The sequence below is a fragment of the Mixophyes fleayi genome, chromosome 12, assembly GCF_038048845.1.
Source record: "Mixophyes fleayi isolate aMixFle1 chromosome 12, aMixFle1.hap1, whole genome shotgun sequence".
Lineage (NCBI taxonomy): Eukaryota > Metazoa > Chordata > Amphibia > Anura > Limnodynastidae > Mixophyes > Mixophyes fleayi.
In genome coordinates this window covers 43,599,229-43,619,583 of record NC_134413.1, presented here as the reverse complement: position 1 = coordinate 43,619,583, position 20,355 = coordinate 43,599,229, and the positions used below count along the sequence as shown (strand labels likewise).

The following is a 20,355-nucleotide window of genomic DNA, read 5'->3' as shown; positions in this document are numbered from 1 at the left end:
AACACAGGAACACCTTCAGAGGCTCATGGGGAATGAGACTCCAAGATCAGGCAACGAGGTATTGACCTCAGGTGCTTTAAATAGGGAGTGTTGCCTGATCAGCCAATTAACTAAAAGGAACATGAACTGAAGGTTTGAAAGGGCTGCACATGCGCAGACCCTCAGGATGGCGGACGGCCACGGTTCCTAAACCCACGAGAAGTAGCACTCACAGTCCGGTGAGTGACATACAGGTTTTTCACCCAACTATCAGGATAAACTAACGTTAGGTCCGATATGGTATTAGTGTGTACTCTCCAATGATTATGTTTTATCATGCCAAAACACATCTTATCATTTGACTTGATTTTATAACTAGACTAAAAAGCTCTATAAACGGTGGAATGATGCTGGTCCAATTCTGCGGTGTGTATGTACTCCAGCACCACCGGAACAGAGTAAGCAAAGAGGGACGGCACCATACCGGAGAGGTGCTTCTCCTGCCTTCCCTGCTGTCCAGCGGCCCAGGAAAAAAAAAACGGTGTCCGTGACGTCCGGCGCTCTCTTCTCTGGTCCATTCTACCTGGCAGTGAGAAGAAGACAGCAGAAGAGAAGATCATGGAAAGGTAAGTAAAGAATGGAGGGCACAGTATTAAAGAGGGCACAGTGTGATTATGAAGGGACACAGTGTAATGATAAAGTAGGGCCCAGTGTGATTACGAAGGGGTACAGTGTGATGGTGAAAGGGCAAAAGCGTGATGGAGTCATGGGGATGATTTTGCAAAAAACAAAATGCAAAATAGAAAATGTAGAAATATAAAGGTAAAGAGATGCTATATTTGTGAAAAGAAATTGCTTAGAACTGTGTATAGTGATGCGGGAATTTTTGGTATGACATTCTTTACACTTTATCTGACATCAGGGGGTAAATATCTCAAGCTCCGATTTTGAAAATACAACAATTTTCTCGCGGGTGTTTCATCTCGCAGATGTATTAAAGTGAGATTTGCTGTTAAATCGCCAGAGATGTGTTTCTGTCAAAATCGCTATTTACAAAATTGATAGAGATCAAAGTCCCGACTGTTTGCCACTCTAGCTATACAGGGCTGGATTCCCTAAGGAGTGGGGTCCACCGAGAAAAATTAGCGGGCCCCCCCTTTATCGACACCCAGCCCAGTGCTGAAAACACTAGGACTCTTCCTACACCCCTGGGCAGTGGGTGTAGGGTAAAAATGGCGAAAATTAAATTAAAACAAACAGGCGCCATTTTGTTTTGTGGAACTACAAGTCCCAGCCAGCACGAGCTGCCATAAACAGTGTGGGCATGCTGATGCTTGTATAACTGCAAGCACCAGCATACCCTTGGCAGCCAGGGCATGCTGGCACTTGGAGAACCACAAGTGCCAACATGTCCTGCCACCCATGGCTGACCTATAGTGCCACAAAACAAAATGTTTACAAAACCACTACACCCTCATTAAAACCACATACTTTTATTAAAAATAATAAAACCATGTTTGACTATAACCTCTTAGGATATGTCTGCTCTCTCCAGGAATAGATTGAAGGTGTGTTCGTGGAACGTGGGTGGCAACCACTCTCCTGTGAAACGGAAAAAACTATTCACATACCTGAAAAAACAGAGGGTTGATGTCATCCTACTTCAGGAGACACATCTGGTAGATAAAAAGTATGAAAAACTTAATCTATTACAATATAAGATAATTGCCTACTCCTCTTTCACTTCCAAATCGTGTGGTGTGGCTATTTTGTTAAGAAAAGGTATTTATTCACAAATCCAAGACCCCAAAGGTCGATATATAATTATATAATTGACATCACTATTAATGGATTCAGGCTTACGCTATGTAATTTGTATGCACCCAACAAATATGATAAGCAATTCTTTCTTAACATTGTGTCAAAGCTATACCCTTATCTAGACTCCAGCATACTAGTGGGCGGAGACTTCAGTATTGTTGCATCTACAGCCATGGACAGGGAGGGGGCATCTGCATGGGGCCACCGACTACCCAAATTACCAAAGCTAGGCATCAAATACATCACTGACCAGTTGCACTTGATAGATTACTGGTGATTACTAAACCCCACTTCAAAGGAATATTCCTGGCTTTCTGCAGCTCATGGTACATTGTCCCGAATTGATTACATGTTGGTCTCTCATTCTCTCCTGCACACCCTTGATGGCACGGCCATAGATACTGTCAGATCTAAAGCAGGCTACCAATGGGCCGATGCTTATTCATACACAAACAGAGGATAATATCCTTTCTACAGCTGGAGAACTAGAATTACACAATGCAGTCAGTGGTTAAACATTCCGCTCTGCTTTAATGCATACAAGGTATATACATTTATAGTACTTTTGAGGAACTTGTTCATGTGCATAAACAGCTGATGAATCACAAGATCAGTCTCCTGACAAGCCTGCGGTTGTACTTGCACTCTAGCCTTATGGTGCAATTTTCCTAGAAGTCTTAAGGTAGTACATTATTTGTAATCAGCTACTTCTGCAGAGTTTTACTTCTGCTTCTAGCACTTCTGCAAAACGTCTTACAAATTCTAGAATATATCCCTGACGATATTAAAATGTGAAGTATTCTTAAAGGTACAGAATATTTAGTATAAAATACATTATCATTCCCTTCTTTTGATTCATCTTTTAATCTAGAACATCTAAACTATACCCTGCCTGTAGTCCTATTTGGCTCCTGTATAAACTTTATTTCACGGTATAATTCCCTAAAGGTTTTATACAATGGAATCTTATGGTTTAATTCAAGCCTAGTGGCCATACCAAATAGAATCTGACCCTAACTATGGATTTTATAGGAAAGGAAAAAAGGAAAGGGAAGGAGAGAATACACAGTGCGCTCGGCAAGTGTTATATGTCACTTATTTAACAATAGGAGGGATTGTCCATTGTTCTGTATATCTTTATTTGGGTAGGTCCATCATCAGTAATATTCATGCGGACTCCATGAAAGAGGCTCTTGGCATCTGCATTGTTCACAAATGGAAGTGGTGCTTGGGGTCTCACACAAAGCGCATTTCTTTAGTGGGGTGTACAGCACGGCAGTTAAGACTGGTGTCGTGGTTACTGTATTTCTGAAACATAAATACTTGGTTTTAGTGCACTTGTTGAACAACAGGATCATTATTTTTATCAATACATATACAAAAAGGATTATGAGCAATCCTTGTAGAGCAACATGTATCAGACCTGATACCCATCCTCCTATGCCCTTAAACCAATTTGCTGGATTTAACCAGGAAAACCAACCTTCAGTATCAAGATCATATTCAGGATCATTGTGCTGCTTTCTAAATTCATCCTTGAGTCTCTTTACTTCTCTGATATGGGCTTCTATAGGTTCACTGAAATTATCAGCAATGTAAGAACAACAGGCTGGACCTACTATCTGGCACATTCGTCCCTGAGCGGCTGTCAGATAGTCTAGCACTAACTGATGTTGTCTGAGAATTTTTACATGATATCTCAGGGTTTCTGACGTTATTTCCATTATCTCAAGTATTTGGTCAGTTACATTATCAAACAACTTGGCAAAACTTTCTATGTTATGGGAATTTTGAACTGATCCTCCAAATATTGGCACGGATAGTCCCATTTTCTTGTACCAAGGTTGAAATATTAGGTCATGTGCTCGCTCATTATTTACTTTTACTGACCGTCTGACTCTAGTGTGGGTTGGGCTATAATTAAGATCTATGGTATCTTGCACCCATGCAGCTGTTGGAGGTTTGGCCAGTGTACAGGTGTCATGTCCAGCCATTGGGAGAAATTTATAGGCCTTGGTACCGCACACATAGTATAGGCCCTCTGGCAGCAGATTTTGTCCACCATTTAATATTTGTTTGGCATACCATATAAGGGCAGAGACATTTTCACTGATTTCCCCATCTCAATACCTTCAGCAGAGAAATTTAGCCATTTATGCCACTTTCCTTGTGGTTTAATTCTCATGGTAGGTATACAAAACGTTCTGGTAATGTTTGATTGTCCATAACTTGCTGTCACATAAAAGGTAAGATTAGCCCTTTCAGTCACATACCCCATATCCCCATTGTAGGGTTTGACATTTACACATATATTATTACGACACATTTGTTCCACCTTATCTTGGCAAGGGATTGTGGTCTTATTTCTATGTGCTACCCACTAAGGGGGGTGACCCACCCCATAACCATCAATCTATAAGGTTTATCCTGGAACCAAGCACTGGTCAGGTTATAAGATTTCTTTGTCATGGTATTGCCCCAGTGGGCCATCTCCTTCCATGATACAGGAATTGCTACTATAGGCATGGTTTGTGATGAGATGGGTGAGAAAGTGCATATCCAGCAATTATTAACACTTCCCAATGTTTTAGCATATGCATAGTGCATGGCAATTAGCCTATTATCCCAAGATTCATGTGAAACCTTGTGTTATTCCTTTTTTTTCTATCCTTGTGTCCGATCCTAGCAGTGCTGTAGTTTGTGTGAGTGTAAGAGTATGTGAAATTGCTCCCCTCTTTTCTGTCGTGGGAGAAGCTGTAGGCACCCATAGCCCAAAGCAAAAACAAGTATCCAACAATTGCTAGGCTCACTTCAAATGAAATTAAACATAATTCTTGGACATTTAATTTGTGTTTACGTATTTTACTCAGACTCCCCTTGTCTGAAGATCTTGCAGTGAGAGGCGTGTATCCAGGCATCTCTTCCCTGTATTTTCACCGCTGTGGGAGTTGCAAGTAGGATCCGGTACGGATCTTCGAACCTGGGTTCAAGAGCTTTTCTCACGTGCTTTTTTATGCCCACCCAGTCCCCTTGCTCCAACCGATGAGTGCTGGAATCCTGGTTTGGATCTGGAATGAAAGAGAACACCTGGTGGTGGATTTTAGTAAATTGATCATGTAACTGTATCATATATGCTGTCAAATCACCATGCTTATGTTGCAATTGCTATGGGAAATAACAACCTAATTTATGGGGGGATGTGGCTTGGTAGCCATATTAGCAGGACGCTTGGCACAGGAGCTCCGGCCACCGTGATATAATTAACAGCTTTTCGGCCACTTTTCCCCCTTCGAGTAAGGGAATAAATACCACGACTCGGCACCAGCACGATTAGCGCTGAAGTTTGAGCCTAAAATCGGGGCTGAGGTCCCGCTAATCCTGGAGAAGTGCACCTCTCTCCCTTTTGCGCGGGATCGCGCTGAAAGCAGGCGGACATCAGGCAGGGAATATTCCTAAACTCACCGCCCAGTGTATGCTTTATACCGGGACCTGTTGTCACTACAAAGGAACTGGTGAGTGCACCTGCGCCCGGAAGGCTCAGAATTGCGAGCTGTAGCGTTTGTTAAGTGGTGGCTCCGGACAAGACCTGAATGGCGGGAGCGCCATTTTAATCATCTCTCCAAGAGTCTCTGGTCACCCATCTCCGGAAGGCGCCAGCTCCATATAAGTGGAAAAGTCGAGGGTAAACCCGTGCTGCCGCACAGTCCAGCCAAGGTTGGAGGGGATCAAGGTGTTAAAGGATCCAGATAGAGGGATTGTTATCTGAATAGCGAAGACAGATCTGGCGGTGCTGAACCCTGAGCGAGTAGTGGGTGAGTGTATTGAGAGCTGCATCTCTCCCTAATCTCTCTCTAGACAACTCACTGTACACTTGGTGATAAAGGAGAGTGATATATAACATCAAAGCACAACACTCTGCAGAATACATCACCCTGAAGTTTTATCAAACGCTCAATCTGCTGGACTTTTTTTTTTTTTGTGTACTAACATCCACAGTTGTATAGTACTTTTTTCTCTACTCCTAACCAGAGTTTTGTCACTAATTATACCCCATACAGATCTTCTCTTCAACAAGTATAAAGTGATTTAGTAACATAGGAAATCCAAATTCTTTATGTAACTTTGTGCAAGAAGAGATCTGCTCTCTTTCCCCATCTAGTGGTTGCTCTTCATACGGCTTTCCACAGTAATTCACATGCATATTGGATAGCACCTGAAATTAGAGTGACATCTAGATCAACTGTACTATCCTTCCAAGAAAGTAGAAGATGCATAAAGTGTGTCAAGCAGTAACAACGATCCCACTTTCTTAGACATGGCTGAATAGCACAGATAGTGTATAGAGATGAAAAAAACCATCCGCGCTAAATAGGATAGCTGCCGCTAATTATACTAATGATAGAATCCACCTAATTTCTATAATATAACGTATAGCAAAGTAAAGTATAACATACGGCGCTAAAATTTTGCTCTTACAAATATATACAATATAATAGAGTCCAGAGTTATCCAGAGTCCATACCATAAATTAATCCAGGAATTGATCAAATAATCCACCTAGATATATATCCACTGAATTCTCAAGTTCTTCTCCCATATACTGAGAATAACTACCAAAATACGTAGGGATAAAGTCCTGTTGGTATTGTTATCCTCAAAATAAAGAAAAAACATGTATCAGAATGAATCAAGTGGTGTTCCCCTTATTCAGGCACACCTCATGTGTTCAATTCTAATTTAAAAGGTTTTTATGTGAAGTCAGAAAGGCCCCTCCACGTGATTTTATAGTGGGTCATGCAGGAAAATGTGACTAAAAACATGTATTCACACCATAATATTAACTTACACGATTAATGGTGTAATTCGCCACATATCATCATAACTGGTTTGTTTGTATCACATAGATATTTCTCCTGTGGATTTTCTCTCATAAAATTCTCAAGATAGAGAGATTTCAACAAAACAGGGAAGATAAAAAGGATATATAGTGTTTTATCCTTTAATACAAACAGCTACCAATATTGCAATGCAAAGTACAAATAATTAAAAAGGACAAAGTCCAATCCAAAAACAGCGTATATAGATAGATGCAAGTCCGCCTACCAGAGCTCCAGAGTACAATCAGCATATGTTATATCCACGGGCATATCTCCTCTACGTGAAATGAAGATGTTAGCTTTGTAAAGGTGGCACTTGTCCCCGTGTACCAACGCGTTTCGACCTCACCCGAATGGTGTTTATCAAGGCTTCTCCTATACGCTGGAAAAGTCCTCCTTTTATAGTTTAAAAAGTAATGTTTCCAATGTATTTCCGGAATAGTACTTCCGGTTTTGCGTGTCATACTCCCTCTCAGAAGCGAGGTTTAGCATACAAATAAACTTTATTGCTTAGTGTTCTTTATACAAAACAGACACTTATAGTTCTGTTTGCCTCTGTTCTTCTCCAAATCGAGGCTTGACATACAAATAAACTTTATCTCTAAATGTTCTTCATATAGAATGAACATTTTCTAGCTGAAACCTATAAAATATATATTTAGCATGTAAAACCATTACAAAGATTACTTGAAATGGTTCAATAGAAGACTAATATGAACAAAACTAATAAAAATACGAATTATATAGAAAAAATATATAAAAAATATAAAAAATTCCTTTATATAAATTTTTTAAATATAAACAATAATAATAATTAATCTTTCTGGATATAGTAGATAAATTAAATAAATAAATGAATTCCTCTAGTCTTCCATAGCACCAATCCATTACATTTATTTATAAAAACATATATTTATAAAAACATTAATCCAGAATGTAATGATACTATTGATCTACATACTACCCCAAAAACCATTTTAACTCAAATTCTAAATTGAGGCCCTCAGGTGAGAGAGTGTGTAATCTGTGTATCCACCTCATCTCTGTTTGTGCTAATCTCTCAGATATATCATTTTTCCTCCAATTTGCTTCAATTAGTTGGATACGCCAAAAGTTCTTTACATGGGATACAGAACATTGGTGAACTTTCTTAAAGTGAGCAGGAACAGAGTGGCTTTCCATACACTTCTTTATATTCCTAATGTGTTCTGCCAATCTAGTCTTTAAAGATCTAGATGTTCTTCCAACATAAAAAAGGCTGCATGAACACTCAATTAGGTATATAACGTTTTTCGTATGGCAGGTTATAAATTGATTAATCTTATATTCCTGACTTCCGGCCAGAAAATGCATAAATTTATTACTTTTAGAATTACATGCTTTACAAGCTGCACATGTCCCACATCTGTGGAAACCTTTAGTATTTATTCTCCCCTCATTGTTTGATGTAGGAAGAACACTCCTAACTATTTTATCTTTCAGAGATGGTGCCTTTCTATATATAAAGAGAGGTTTAGTGGGTAACACTTCTTTGAGGACAGGATCCTTTAGTAATATGTGCCAGTGTTTTCTAACCACTTTCTCCATTTGTTTATGTTGACAGTTATATTGAGAGAAAAAGGCCCATTTAAAGCTATCTTCTCTTTGTATATCTTCATTTATTGGTTCCTTCTTTTTGAGTATAGTCTGTCTTTCAATTAGGTGAACTTTAGTGGCCGAATTTTCTATTTGTGCCTTATCATATCCTTTTTGTAGGAACTGATTTTTCATAACCGCTAGCTGTTCCTCATAGTCACTTTTTTTGGAACAGTTCCGCTTAAGTCTCCAAAACTGGCTATAGGGAATTCCTCCCAGCCAGTTATTGTGATGTTCGCTTTCAACAGGAATATATGAGTTTGAATCCGTTGGTTTGAAAAATGTTTTAGTACATAATTCCCCATTTTCCACATACAGTGTAAGATCAAGGAAATTGACTTGTACATCACTGATATCAAAACTCAACGAGATGTTATACTGGTTTTCATTAAGGTGTTTGCAAAATAGATCTAACGTCTCCTTTTCCCCTTTCCATATAAACAAGATGTCGTCTATATATCTATACCAGGACACCAGGCTCGCTCCATGTGTATGGCCCTCCCAAACTTGGTCGGTTTCCCAATGGGCCATAAAGATATTAGCATAGCTTGGAGCAAACCTGGTGCCCATGGCAGTACCAACATCCTGCATATGAAATTGTCCTTCGAAGCAAAAGTAATTATTATGCAATATAAGCTCGATACTGTCTACAATGAATAGCACGTCCCCCTGTGGGGGGAGGGGGGCTCGGGGGAATCACCAGACCAGGATTTCTATGTAAAGCAACTTTTGAATGCAAATTGTGAATTAATGTTGATGCAAGAGGTTTAAATGGGGAAGGATAAGAAAACGCCTTTAAAGAAAAATCAAAAGAAAGTAAAAGAATCCACGACACAAGTAGCTTTTCATCAACTTTTTTCTAGTAAAGCTTCTCTAACTTCTACTCCAGACTCACCTCAACCATCCAATATGCCGGGGTCATTATGGGAGTCGCCCTCTAGATCGGTTTCACCCATACATGACAAAAATGACCTGGAGGCAATCTTAGCGCATTTAAAAACCATGCCTACTAAATCAGACTTCCAGGCTTTTGAGAGCAAAATTCAAGAGACCCTGCAGTCACAGCTGGCCTGATTCAAAGCTGACCTCACCCAGGTGGCTGATAGGGTGGTATCGCTGGAGGAAAGCAAGGAGGCAATGGACTCTCGTATTGACAAACTCAAAGATCTGGTCTTACACCAAGCAAAGGATGCTACTGAGTTTCGTAAGAGACTAGATGACATCGACAACAGAGGGAGAAGGAATAATCTTAGAATCAGAGGAGTACCCGAAGATGTACCTCCTCAAGGCATCATAGACGCGTTAACTAAGATCTTCAACGAACTCCTGGAAGCAGATCCAAATGAGCAGATCATATTTGATAGGGCCCATAGAGCCTTGCGACCAAGAGGTGCATAATCTGACAAGCCCCGCGACATCATCTGTAGACTTCACTACTACACAGTGAAGGAAGCAATATTAAGGAAAGCTTGTGGTCTATCAGGTCTAATGTTCAATGGACACAAGATTCAAATATTTCAAGACCTGTCGTGGTCCATCCACCCTGCAACAAAGGAGGCTACTGAAACCCCTAACTGATGAATTTAAGAAATGTTCCATAAGATTTCACTGGGGGTCCCCCTTGAGTATTCAAGTGAATCAAGAAGGCAAAGTCTTCACTCTTCACAACCATGCGCATTTAGACTCATTCTGTGATAATCTCAACCTTCCTAAAATATCCATTCCGGATTGGCAGAATCCAGCATCATTACTGCCTTCACTTCCTCCACTTGGTCAAAAAGTCTGGAATAAGGTCACGAGAAATAGAAGGAGATCCCGTCCATTGAACACCTCTGAGGATCAAGAGAAGACTTGAAATGAGACTATAGTGCTAACACCACTTTTTACAGCTCATATTCACTACACCACTTGATGTAGTTGCGTAAATGTTGGCCTAGTCGTCAAGCTAACAAACATAGGTCATAAGGTTTTTTTTTTCTAGACCATTACATAGGCGATCTTAGGCCTATCCCTAGAAGTTTCCCTTTTCCTGTTACAAGGTTAAGTTCTCTCCTCACATTACATGTTTGCTCGGTTTAAAATCTACCTATATACATTAGGTTAATATTTCCTGAAATGTTATAAATCTAGACTATAGCTTGAATAGAGAAAATAATTCTCTCCTTCTTTCTATATTTCTTTCCACATTTTCAATTTCCCACATGTGCATATCTTATGCACCTGGTATAATTTAACATTTACATATAAAGTTGCTCAATACACACTGCACAGGCAGAGTTTAGAATTTTTTTTTTATTATTTTCGTATTCTCTGCTTTTTCACGCACACTAATGCCTGGTTGGTGTCGCCCCAACGCCCCCCCCCCCTTTACCCCATTCAACTCCGTCCTGTAAAATTTGTCCAGGGGGTTTGATATTCTACCCCTCTGGTATATGAGACGGTTGTCTACAATTTCAGTCATTGCAGATTTTCTGTACTTAATTGCAATTGTAATGATTTTCTTGTTTTGCTTGTGTCTCGTCCGTCTTTGTTTTTATCCCTCCTTCCCCCCCTTTCCCCCCCCTTCATTCCCCCCTCCTCAGCCTATTGAAGCTCTATTTCAGATACACTATGAGGAAGAAAGGTCGTCTTCACGTAGGATCTTCTACCAGAATCCTGAAAAGCTTGAACTAATGATGCTCTTTCCGAAAAGATTCGACAATGGATAAGTTAAAAATTGTTTCCAAGAATGTTAGAGGTTTAAATATCCCGCAAAAAAGATCTACACTACTACACACACTACATATAGATAGGGTGGATGTAGCTTTTATACAAGAAACCTATTTTAAAAAAGGTTTAGCTCCTAAACTATGTAATCACCATTATCCAACAGGGGTCTTTAATAATTATCCCTCCAGTAAGACGAGAGGAGTAGCGATCCTATTTGCTAAGTGCCTCAGACTAACAGAACTCTCTAAAACCATTCTAGAAGTAGGTAGGGTCCTGTCAGGATAAAGCATAGATCTGATATGCTGAAATAGAATATTGGATGTCAGGACCCAAATAAATCTTTGCATGAATACCTAAAGTAACCTGATGGTCAATTCAGATAAAGGTGTGACCAAATGAGGTCAAGAACATGTAATTGAGTTAGGTAAACCCTTTGTGCAGAGACCAGCTTTAGATATGCAGATCACAGACATCCATTGTATTTGATCATGTATTTCCCTAGCTAATTTACTTCCCTTCAATAGGTAGTATAAACACACACTAACCCCTAGGTGTAAATTAGAGAGCTTGCATTTATTTACAAGGGATAATTCATAACTGCAGGGTAAATAGGTTGTATCAAATGAATCCATTGATAAGCTAGTGTAACAGTTAAAGACGCAGCGTCTGATGTAATGGTGTTTGGAGGTTTTTACATCCCAGTGTGAGGAGATAAGCCTGCCACTTTTAGCAGCTTTCAGGACATAGCACTGTTTGCTTGTGACACTTGAATAGACTTGTAGGTACCGCTCAGCATGCGGCCTGGCTCAATGAGGCCAGGGGATAACATAGCCTATATGTAATACTGTATAGACAGAAAGAATTCAGTTTTAAAATATGCCACTTAAAATCAATAAAAGCAGAGATCAACCACCTATTCCTCAATAGCATGATGAAGGGCAGCTCATATGGTAAATTAAGAATTCTGACCCACAGAGAAATGAAGAAAAGGAGTGGAAGCTCTGCGAATGCCCTGTACTTAGGCATGTTTGATATGAAAATATAAACAAAGTCATAGGGGATTTGTTAATGATAAGATTGGATCGATGTAACGCTGTCCAGGACAAATATATCACATTGTAGAATTGGTTAATAAATCAGGCAACAGGTAAATTTGGTTTGAAAAGGTGTCCCAGGACACAACCCCGATTAGCATTAACCCTGCCCCTGTGAATGCCGCACCCATTTGAGGTTGCTTAAAAATCTGTGTTCTGAGGGAACAAATTGTCAGACTTTTGGGGATCAATCTAATTGAAGGACTGTCCATCATTTCTGCCTGCCCCAGGCATACAGATTATTATATGTAAGTAATGCTCTGTACGTTATCTCTTTTATTTTAAACTGTTTTGCTTGTTATGTCAAATTTATTATTTGTTTATTCATTATTTTTCTTTATATCTGTATGCCCTGTACCTTTTGTATATTAAATCTAAAATTTAATAAGTTGCGTCCTTGATACTCTAAAGAATCCATAGCCTGTGTAGAAGAGAGATTGCTTATCCAGGTTACCCAGTGTGTGACTGGTTGATACATTTGATTAACAAGCTGTGTGTGCTTGTATGTACATTTGTGTAACAGTCTGGAGGTGTGAAGAGTTAACCCTGTGGGTGCTGGTGTGAGTCTTGCTAGTTTGTGGAACAAGGAGCCTGTGTGCCAGCGTGGGACAGTATATTGGGGTCCTATTGCCCATAACCAATAGGTGGTGGCTGTACCTGAAGTGTCTGGGGGGTGTGAGAGCGCTGTGTTTGGGGGCGATTCCGTAGGTCTAAGAACCTGTGTGATAGGTGAGAGAGACTGCGGGCTGAAATCGTGTGTGACCTCATACAGCAAACACCCCAACGTCACGGCAGCTGGGAGCGCGTTCGTGACAAATTGGTGGCATAGCGGTGGGATGATTTAATTTCTTAGAGTATTAAGTGCATGGTTTAAGCAATTAACCCTTGCACTTATAAACTGATTGTAGCCTTGCGAGGAATACAATAGTTTTACAAGGACGAAACTCAGGGCTATAATTTTTTGAAGACATACGTGCAAAGCAGTTCCCTTCCCTTCTCTCTTGTTTTTCTTTTCTATCTTTTATTTTGCAAAGTGACTGCAAGGATGGCAGCTGCTTACAAGAAAAAAGCGAAAGAAGTTTTAATTGCCCTGTGTGAGCAGCGAGGTCTCGACTGGACAGATAAAACTAAAAAGGAGCTGGTTCACGCATTATTGGAGGATGATGCAAAGAAGCAATGTGATATGGAACCTGAGCTGGGGAGCAAGACAGACCCAGAGGATCAAGGTGTGGATAATGTCACTGAACCAGAGGATCCAAGTAGGTACATTTTCATAAATCCAAAGAATCCACTTGTCATGATGAGTATGGCAGAGCTAATTGAAGAAGCTCAGCTGCGAGGTTTCTCCTGCCACAACAAGACACGCAGGGAGATCATCGAACACCTCGACTGGGAAGAGGAAAGCCCGATACATCCTTTCAGCGAGTATCGCATGATGGTCCTTATTCCGGGCTACACGATGAGTCTTATGGAACGGCTGGACTACCTGGAGGAGAGTTTTGAATACGCTCAGGAAGAGGTATCTTTCAGGGGTGGACTTCATACCCCATTCTGGCTAGATCAGTGTCGCCGGGTGGCTGACGAAAGGCAGCACCTGCAGCAGCTTCTTTCACAAGCTGGAGCAGTAATCGCCCAGCCTGTAGGGGTGGCCCACGAGGAAAAGGTACCCCTGCCAGCTACAGATAACATGGAATATGCTACCGAGATTTTGCATCCAGAGGCCCCTTTTAATCTGCTGGGGGAAGCTGATGATGCTAGCAGCATACTACCAGATGCTGCACAGAATTTGCTATTGGAGGAGGCTGATTTTAAAGAGGACATAATTGTTGAGAAGACTATTTCTGGGGGACAAATGGAAGTGCCTGAAGATATTCCCACAAATGTTTTAGCAGTTACTGATCTTGGATGGTTAAATTCTCAGTATGTTCCCGCAAATGTTGTTCCTACTATCTCTAATTCTGTTACACCATGTGACTCAGCCCAGGTAGTATGGGATAATGCTGAACCTGCCAATGATGTGACTTTGTGTAAAGAACCTGAACTGTTCTGTAATCATTTTGCATCTGGTGCTGTGCGAGTGAAATGTGATGATGAGAAGCTGATACGTGCCAGTGTTAACTCTGGCAATTATGATGATTTACGGGAAGAACCCGAGGTGCCAGGATGTGATAAGGAAAGAGAATGTCTTATTGGACCTACTGCCTATAATGAGGATAATGTCAATAACAGTATTGTGTTAGAATCCAAACCTGTTTTTACACTGACATCTTGTCATGGGATAGGGACAGCGGACATTGTTATTGCAGATGTTGGCATTAATACTGGTGTAGATAATATGCTTACTAGAAATGGGACAGATGACAATGTGATTAATTCTGTTGTGCTAGAGAAAGACAATGTTTCTACCCAGGTAATGTGCTCGGAAGATGCTGTACCAGGTAACTGGGAGGGAGGGCAGAGTGAAGATGTGTGTTCTGTGCCTGAACCAGCTGCATACAGAGCAATTGAGCATGTGGGGGAGACACATAGTCCTGACCAACGGGAAGTAACGAGTGACAGCAATTCTTACTTTGTTGCTGGGACCTGTAGTTCGAATGTTCACCCCTCAGATCTACATCTGAGTTCTGACCATTCGTCTGAGTTTTCCATAGAGACAGGGGGGTCAGTTGCTAGCCCACACTCACTTAGCCAGCCGTCTAACGGCTTAGAGGAGATAGATGAGGGGCCCATACTCCCGGCTACTCTACATCCCCAGATAGATGAGCCCAAGGGGGAGGGGAGTGTCCTGTTATGTAGGCCCCAAGATAAGAAGTGCATAGGGTGTCCCACTGACAGGGAAGGTTGTAACTGGGGAGCAGGGCAGAGTAGAAGTAGGTATTCTGCTGTGCCAGCCTTAAGGGGTTCCCACTTAGAAGTACAGTATCAGGAATTCCTGGCCATTTTTCCCTCAGGCTTTCACTTAGAAGACATGAGGATTAGAGACAAAGTGCACACTGTAACAGGGTTGGTACATGAGAATGTGATGCAGGCCCAGACCAGCCAGAAGCAGTGGTATGATTCCCCTGCCAGGATGATAGAGAGAAATTTTCATGATAATCGGTTGAAGGCTCATAATGACAGTGAGAGCCAGCTAGCAGCTATTACAGTGGACCCAGGGGGAAATTAGATGAGATGATCTTGGGCACTGACCTGTCAGTCAATGCCCATGCCATCTCTTGAAGGGGGGAGATGTCAGGATAAAGCATAGATCTGATATGCTGAAATAGAATATTGGATGTCAGGACCCAAATAAATCTTTGCATGAATACCTAAAGTAACCTGATGGTCAATTCAGATAAAGGTGTGACCAAATGAGGTCAAGAACATGTAATTGAGTTAGGTAAACCCTTTGTGCAGAGACCAGCTTTAGATATGCAGATCACAGACATCCATTGTATTTGATCATGTATTTCCCTAGCTAATTTACTTCCCTTCAATAGGTAGTATAAACACACACTAACCCCTAGGTGTAAATTAGACAGCTTGCATTTATTTACAAGGGATAATTCATAACTGCAGGGTAAATAGGTTGTATCAAATGAATCCATTGATAAGCTAGTGTAACAGTTAAAGACGCAGCGTCTGATGTAATGGTGTTTGGAGGTTTTTACATCCCAGTGTGAGGAGATAAGCCTGCCACTTTTAGCAGCTTTCAGGACATAGCACTGTTTGCTTGTGACACTTGAATAGACTTGTAGGTACCGCTCAGCATGTGGCCTGGCTCAATGAGGCCAGGGGATAACATAGCCTATATGTAATACTGTATAGACAGAAAGAATTCAGTTTTAAAATATGCCACTTAAAATCAATAAAAGCAGAGATCAACCACCTATTCCTCAATAGCATGATGAAGGGCAGCTCATATGGTAAATTAAGAATTCTGACCCACAGAGAAATGAAGAAAAGGAGTGGAAGCTCTGCGAATGCCCTGTACTTAGGCATGTTTGATATGAAAATATAAACAAAGTCATAGGGGATTTGTTAATGATAAGATTGGATCGATGTAACGCTGTCCAGGACAAATATATCACATTGTAGAATTGGTTAATAAATCAGGCAACAGGTAAATTTGGTTTGAAAAGGTGTCCCAGGACACAACCCCGATTAGCATTAACCCTGCCCCTGTGAATGCCGCACCCATTTGAGGTTGCTTAAAAATCTGTGTTCTGAGGGAACAAATTGTCAGACTTTTGGGGATCAATCTAATTGAAGGACTGTCCATTATTTCTGCCTGCCCCAGGCATACAGATTATTATATGTAAGTAATGCTCTGTACGTTATCTCTTTTATTTTAAACTGTTTTGCTTGTTATGTCAAATTTATTATTTGTTTATTCATTATTTTTCTTTATATCTGTATGCCCTGTACCTTTTGTATATTAAATCTAAAATTTAATAAGTTGCGTCCTTGATACTCTAAAGAATCCATAGCCTGTGTAGAAGAGAGATTGCTTATCCAGGTTACCCAGTGTGTGACTGGTTGATACATTTGATTAACAAGCTGTGTGTGCTTGTATGTACATTTGTGTAACAGTCTGGAGGTGTGAAGAGTTAACCCTGTGGGTGCTGGTGTGAGTCTTGCTAGTTTGTGGAACAAGGAGCCTGTGTGCCAGCGTGGGACAGTATATTGGGGTCCTATTGCCCATAACCAATAGGTGGTGGCTGTACCTGAAGTGTCTGGGGGGTGTGAGAGCGCTGTGTTTGGGGGCGATTCCGTAGGTCTAAGAACCTGTGTGATAGGTGAGAGAGACTGCGGGCTGAAATCGTGTGTGACCTCATACAGCAAACACCCCAACGTCACGGCAGCTGGGAGCGCGTTCGTGACTAATTGGTGGCATAGCGGTGGGATGATTTAATTTCTTAGAGTATTAAGTGCATGGTTTAAGCAATTAACCCTTGCACTTATAAACTGATTGTAGCCTTGCGAGGAATACAATAGTTTTACAAGGACGAAACTCAGGGCTATAATTTTTTGAAGACATACGTGCAAAGCAGTTCCCTTCCCTTCTCTCTTGTTTTTCTTTTCTATCTTTTATTTTGCAAAGTGACTGCAAGGATGGCAGCTGCTTACAAGAAAAAAGCGAAAGAAGTTTTAATTGCCCTGTGTGAGCAGCGAGGTCTCGACTGGACAGATAAAACTAAAAAGGAGCTGGTTCACGCATTATTGGAGGATGATGCAAAGAAGCAATGTGATATGGAACCTGAGCTGGGGAGCAAGACAGACCCAGAGGATCAAGGTGTGGATAATGTCACTGAACCAGAGGATCCAAGTAGGTACATTTTCATAAATCCAAAGAATCCACTTGTCATGATGAGTATGGCAGAGCTAATTGAAGAAGCTCAGCTGCGAGGTTTCTCCTGCCACAACAAGACACGCAGGGAGATCATCGAACACCTCGACTGGGAAGAGGAAAGCCCGATACATCCTTTCAGCGAGTATCGCATGATGGTCCTTATTCCGGGCTACACGATGAGTCTTATGGAACGGCTGGACTACCTGGAGGAGAGTTTTGAATACGCTCAGGAAGAGGTATCTTTCAGGGGTGGACTTCATACCCCATTCTGGCTAGATCAGTGTCGCCGGGTGGCTGACGAAAGGCAGCACCTGCAGCAGCTTCTTTCACAAGCTGGATCAGTAATCGCCCAGCCTGTAGGGGTGGCCCACGAGGAAAAGGTACCCCTGCCAGCTACAGATAACATGGAATATGCTACCGAGATTTTGCATCCAGAGGCCCCTTTTAATCTGCTGGGGGAAGCTGATGATGCTAGCAGCATACTACCAGATGCTGCACAGAATTTGCTATTGGAGGAGGCTGATTTTAAAGAGGACATAATTGTTGAGAAGACTATTTCTGGGGGACAAATGGAAGTGCCTGAAGATATTCCCACAAATGTTTTAGCAGTTACTGATCTTGGATGGTTAAATTCTCAGTATGTTCCCGCAAATGTTGTTCCTACTATCTCTAATTCTGTTACACCATGTGACTCAGCCCAGGTAGTATGGGATAATGCTGAACCTGCCAATGATGTGACTTTGTGTAAAGAACCTGAACTGTTCTGTAATCATTTTGCATCTGGTGCTGTGCGAGTGAAATGTGATGATGAGAAGCTGATACGTGCCAGTGTTAACTCTGGCAATTATGATGATTTACGGGAAGAACCCGAGGTGCCAGGATGTGATAAGGAAAGAGAATGTCTTATTGGACCTACTGCCTATAATGAGGATAATGTCAATAACAGTATTGTGTTAGAATCCAAACCTGTTTTTACACTGACATCTTGTCATGGGATAGGGACAGCGGACATTGTTATTGCAGATGTTGGCATTAATACTGGTGTAGATAATATGCTTACTAGAAATGGGACAGATGACAATGTGATTAATTCTGTTGTGCTAGAGAAAGACAATGTTTCTACCCAGGTAATGTGCTCGGAAGATGCTGTACCAGGTAACTGGGAGGGAGGGCAGAGTGAAGATGTGTGTTCTGTGCCTGAACCAGCTGCATACAGAGCAATTGAGCATGTGGGGGAGACACATAGTCCTGACCAACGGGAAGTAACGAGTGACAGCAATTCTTACTTTGTTGCTGGGACCTGTAGTTCGAATGTTCACCCCTCAGATCTACATCTGAGTTCTGACCATTCGTCTGAGTTTTCCATAGAGACAGGGGGGTCAGTTGCTAGCCCACACTCACTTAGCCAGCCGTCTAACGGCTTAGAGGAGATAGATGAGGGGCCCATACTCCCGGCTACTCTACATCCCCAGATAGATGAGCCCAAGGGGGAGGGGAGTGTCCTGTTATGTAGGCCCCAAGATAAGAAGTGCATAGGGTGTCCCACTGACAGGGAAGGTTGTAACTGGGGAGCAGGGCAGAGTAGAAGTAGGTATTCTGCTGTGCCAGCCTTAAGGGGTTCCCACTTAGAAGTACAGTATCAGGAATTCCTGGCCATTTTTCCCTCAGGCTTTCACTTAGAAGACATGAGGATTAGAGACAAAGTGCACACTGTAACAGGGTTGGTACATGAGAATGTGATGCAGGCCCAGACCAGCCAGAAGCAGTGGTATGATTCCCCTGCCAGGATGATAGAGAGAAATTTTCATGATAATCGGTTGAAGGCTCATAATGACAGTGAGAGCCAGCTAGCAGCTATTACAGTGGACCCAGGGGGAAATTAGATGAGATGATCTTGGGCACTGACCTGTCAGTCAATGCCCATGCCATCTCTTGAAGGGGGGAGATGTCAGGATAAAGCATAGATCTGATATGCTGAAATAGAATATTGGATGTCAGGACCCAAATAAATCTTTGCATGAATACCTAAAGTAACCTGATGGTCAATTCAGATAAAGGTGTGACCAAATGAGGTCAAGAACATGTAATTGAGTTAGGTAAACCCTTTGTGCAGAGACCAGCTTTAGATATGCAGATCACAGACATCCATTGTATTTGATCATGTATTTCCCTAGCTAATTTACTTCCCTTCAATAGGTAGTATTAACACACACTAACCCCTAGGTGTAAATTAGAGAGCTTGCATTTATTTACAAGGGATAATTCATAACTGCAGGGTAAATAGGTTGTATCAAATGAATCCATTGATAAGCTAGTGTAACAGTTAAAGACGCAGCGTCTGATGTAATGGTGTTTGGAGGTTTTTACATCCCAGTGTGAGGAGATAAGCCTGCCACTTTTAGCAGCTTTCAGGACATAGCACTGTTTGCTTGTGACACTTGAATAGACTTGTAGGTACCGCTCAGCATGTGGCCTGGCTCAATGAGGCCAGGGGATAACATAGCCTATATGTAATACTGTATAGACAGAAAGAATTCAGTTTTAAAATATGCCACTTAAAATCAATAAAAGCAGAGATCAACCACCTATTCCTCAATAGCATGATGAAGGGCAGCTCATATGGTAAATTAAGAATTCTGACCCACAGAGAAATGAAGAAAAGGAGTGGAAGCTCTGCGAATGCCCTGTACTTAGGCATGTTTGATATGAAAATATAAACAAAGTCATAGGGGATTTGTTAATGATAAGATTGGATCGATGTAACGCTGTCCAGGACAAATATATCACATTGTAGAATTGGTTAATAAATCAGGCAACAGGTAAATTTGGTTTGAAAAGGTGTCCCAGGACACAACCCCGATTAGCATTAACCCTGCCCCTGTGAATGCCGCACCCATTTGAGGTTGCT

General features: G+C 41.4%; 1 long non-coding RNA gene across 1 annotated transcript in view; it reads right to left on the bottom strand.

Annotated features, from left to right (window-relative positions):
* Window positions 1-2,311: 2,311 nt before the first annotated feature.
* The window catches only part of LOC142109409 (uncharacterized), a 60,042-nt gene continuing 41,998 nt past the window's right edge, over window positions 2,312-20,355 (bottom strand). Inside the window, exon 2 of the long non-coding RNA XR_012680367.1 lies at window positions 2,312-4,868. This is a non-coding gene — a long non-coding RNA (uncharacterized LOC142109409). The remainder of the gene's footprint in view (window positions 4,869-20,355) is intronic.